Source organism: Meriones unguiculatus, chromosome 11, assembly GCF_030254825.1.
Source record: "Meriones unguiculatus strain TT.TT164.6M chromosome 11, Bangor_MerUng_6.1, whole genome shotgun sequence".
Lineage (NCBI taxonomy): Eukaryota > Metazoa > Chordata > Mammalia > Rodentia > Muridae > Meriones > Meriones unguiculatus.
In genome coordinates this window covers 65,031,978-65,036,253 of record NC_083359.1, presented here as the reverse complement: position 1 = coordinate 65,036,253, position 4,276 = coordinate 65,031,978, and the positions used below count along the sequence as shown (strand labels likewise).

General features: G+C 37.9%; 1 non-coding gene across 1 annotated transcript; it reads left to right on the top strand.

The window, feature by feature from the left end:
• Positions 1-3,851: 3,851 nt before the first annotated feature.
• Positions 3,852-3,958, top strand: LOC132646653 (U6 spliceosomal RNA). The gene has a single exon (XR_009584902.1). It is a non-coding gene; the product is annotated as a U6 spliceosomal RNA (small nuclear RNA).
• The last annotated feature ends 318 nt before the right edge of the window (positions 3,959-4,276 follow it).

Here is a 4,276-nt window from a genome sequence, read left to right as displayed (position 1 = left end):
CTACTTCTGGATACACAGGGCCATCTCTCAGAGAAAGAGGAGTGCATCGTACTGTCTTTTTCTCTCTGGGAAAAGCTAGAAAAGAGGTCAAAAGAACAAAAGCGCCTATATGGATCACCTCTGCCTCATGGCCATAGACACTTGAAAATAATTTCAACATCAGCACACTTTAAGCCAGAGCAGAATACCCCAAAAGAGCAACAATTTATTCTTAGGATGTAAAGAAAAGATAGAGTGATTCATGAATCTTCAAAAGCAAGGAACAGAAACACAGTATGCTCATGGTGCTAAAATTTAATGGAGGGAGAAGGAAGTTGACAACAGTTCAGGGAAAATAAAATTTATCAGTAAAGGATTTGATACTGACTTTTTTCAACAAGAAGCACTATCTGCCTGTCCTGTCTGGTAGAAGCTTGTGAATAAAGGAGGAAGTTAGTTCTTCCTAATAAGAGAGATATACATGACATACTATGTAAGTATATTATTTATCTTAATGTCCAGCTCCCCAAACGTAGGGAAGTTTTCTACATGCTTTTTGCTAAAGCAGTAAAATTTATTACAAATCAGTACACAGAGAGATGGCCATTACATATTTGTTGAGCAAATGAGTGAAGTGAAAAGGCAGTGATGTGCCCAGTCCTCACTAAGATTGTAGTGCGGAGACGGTCACATGCTGCTGCAGGAAGAGCAAGCCACTGCTGGATCAAACCAGTCAGAAAACTAACCTACAGAGACTGAGTATGCTCTGGGAGGGAGTTTGTCATCCGATCTAAAAGATGAGAAGTTAGACAAACAAAAAACGAAAGTCAAGATTTTGTGTGAACTATATAAATTAGAAAGAGAAAAGACTGAAAACTCGTCCACAGAAATGTTTCATCTAGATAAAGGAAAAATTACATTAAAACCTATAATTCTAAGTTCTCTTTAAACAAACAAAAGATGAGAAGAAAATTTGGCAACAGTTGAATAGCACTCCAGTTGTCAACTGACCTGCTCCCTTATGGACCCCGAGACTGAAACTCATTACCCTTTATATGTATATACTTTGTTACTCATCCCTCCCTAGAATATTAGAAGACAAACCAGTTATAACTATAGCTGTGCACCTGATATGGCTACAGGTTGGAAGAAAAAGAGTGATGAATTTCTGTTTGGGAAAAAAATACTAAAAATTTTTACAATGTTCTATACATTCTTTTGACTTGACAAATCGAGTTGTTTATAAATTTTCAGGCTTTCTTTGAATTAAATTGTGTCATTGTTGACATTTATCCTCTTTTCACACAAAAGATAGAAAAGAATATAGATCCTACATGAAATTCAGAGACAAGAGTACAGTCCCAGATTAGAACCTTAACTACAAAAACACCCAACAATATCATCTTTGAGTTTAAATTGAAAAGTTACTTTGCTGCATGTAAACCCACTCTGCATACTAGAATTTAAATGGACAGGATTGTTCGTGTTATCTTGCTACCCTAGAACATATAGAATGTTCTTCAGTAACCAGAGAAACCACTCAGCTATAAATAAAGGGCTCTACAGGACCCTCATACTAAAATTTAGGAATCTCACCTGGAGAAGCAATTACATTATGTGAAATTTACCCTTTCTTTTTCAGCTAATCATATTGTGCAAAGGAAAAAACATTAACTGAGAAACTCAATCAACCTCTATAAAGAAATGAGATTTTCAAAACACATCTGGTAGATGAATTTTAATACTTCTTTTCTTATTTCAATCACTGAGTACAAAGATTTGCCACTTATTTCAAAAGACGAGAACTATTCATCCAGTGGAAAGAAATTCAATAAGTATTAAGTGATGAGCAAAATACAAGGTTAAAGACAAAGCTAAGCAAATTTTCCTTCCATGAGTAATAGAATAAAAGTAAAAGAAAGGACATTGGGTTAAGAGACCTTGCTGGCAGAGATTTAATTGGTTGATCTGACATTTCTTAGAAGATTGCTTTTGAAGTCTTTACAAAAAAGAAAGCCTCCATGCTAGGAAGTGAGCTAAGAAAGCACATTGTGGTTCCTATGGTGATGATGTGGTGACCTCGTAGGGTTGAAAGTAAGAGCACACAAAGGTTAGCACAGTGCACATTGCTATAAAAGCAAAGTTGAAATAAAAATCAGGATGATAAAATGAAAGGAAAATTTGATAGTTGCTGAAAAGAAGCCATGCAACCACCATAAAGGCAGGTAAAATCAGATGCCATCAAGCTTTGCTGCAAAGAGGTAAAAAGCCAGTTTTTATGACAAATGACAAAATATAATACCCAACGCAAAATGAGAACAGGAGATATCATACTTTCTTCTGTGAATATCTAGACAGTTTTCCGATATGCTTAGTCTGAGCAGAACTATGTAATCATTGAGTTTCTTCCTTTCTCCGTGGCAAAAATTACGGAAGCTCATCTCCACCAAGAAGCAGATTTGCCTCTCTGCAACTGTATGGCAGGCAGTTTATATGCTGATAAAGAAGGAAAATGGTGAGTGAAAATAAACCAGCTATTAATTTGCAAAACAAAGACTGTAGTTAGAAAGAGTCATTAATCTTGAATGCTAACAAAGTAATTTCTTAAACATGTATAATAAAGAAGATGCAAGCAGGGCATTGTGGGCACATGCCTGTAATCCCAAAAGTACAGGAAGCTAACTCAGGAAGATTGCCATAATTCAAGACCAGGTGGGGCTCCATAATGATTTTCAGGACAGTCTGGGCTATAGAATGGGACCCTGTCTTAAAGGGAAAAAAAAATGATACCTTAAACATTGAACACTTAGATCCTCTTATTTGGCAAGGACTTTCTTGTTTTCAAGCAGAGTTGGTTCCATTTGATTTTGGAACACATTTAAGACTTCCACTGAAAATGACTGAACTTTTGCTATCATCAAACAGTCTTACTCCTTTGACTTCATTTGGTTTCAACCCCAGCTAGTGTACTGAAATTCATTCCAAGGGCTAGCAGCCCAGTGTAGTGCAGATTCCATAGGGTAAGGTCCTAATCCTCTAGCAAACTTGTCATTCAGACATCACCTGCATTTCTGACTGATCAAAGTCTGGGTGTTTTCATCACTTATGGCAATTTAGGAAAATGTAATATCTCTGATAACGTTTTCACTGTAAAGGGGCTTTAGGTTTTTTCCTAGCATTTCATGCTTGATTAAATCATTTACCAAGGTGGGCATGTTTGGATACATCATTGGCCACACTGTTGAACTCATCCCTGGAGGTTCCACAGACCTGCTGCTCCAACCCTCTTATTCTGTGATGGGCCTTGCTGGGGTCTGGTCCCCATTCTGAAATTTTCCAAGGAATCAGCAACCATTTATTGAAAAAGTTCAAATCATTATCATTAATAGGTTTCTGTTCCTACCTGTCAGTCTTTTTTTTTAAAAAAAAAAGTCAAATTGTGTTTTAAAACTAAGTGACATGAAAAAGAAAGTTTTTGAGTGTCTAAAACATGGACATTTAGTGAAAGACATCATGAAAATGGCTAAAGATACGGAGGTACCATTTCGAGAGTCTTGTACAAGAGATTGTACATGATAGAAAGCTAAGAACTTGCCCAACGGAGAGAGGAGACAAGAGTCTCTGAAATCTAAAAGCTCATTCAATGAAGCCGCATGCTATAGCAAAGGTGTGTGGCTGAAGTGTTGGGATATGAGCATGAAGAACTGGCTGGAGCATTTGTAGGGTTTCTAAATTCCACACTAAGGAATGTGAATGTTACTCTGCAGGAAACAGAAAGCTGCTGCTTCACTCTGCCTCAGATCCCTCTTCCATTTTCAAGAGCTCAGAGACAAAAATTGTAACAAAAGAAATTATCAAAATACTCCAGACAAGTGCTCACTTTGGCAGCACATATACTAAAATCAGAATGAAACAAAGGAGATTAGCATGGCCCCTGCACAAGGACGACATGCAAATTCATGAAGCATTCCATAGTTTTGGGATCTAAGCAGATGCTGAGACTCACAGCCAAATTTTGGGCAGAGTGCAGGGAATCTTATGAAAAAGGGGAGGGATAGAAGGACACAGAGGGGCAGGAGCCCCACAAAGATTAAAAAAAAAATCTGAGCCCAGGAGATACTGCAGAGACTGATGCACCAACCAAGGACCACACATGGAGAGGACCTAGACCACCTGCTCAAATGTAGCCAATTGGCAGCTCAGTCTCCATATGGGTTCCTGGATAAGGGGAGCAGAGGCTGCTTCTGTCATGAACTTGGTTGACTGTTCTGCTCTTTGATCACTTGCCCCTGATGAT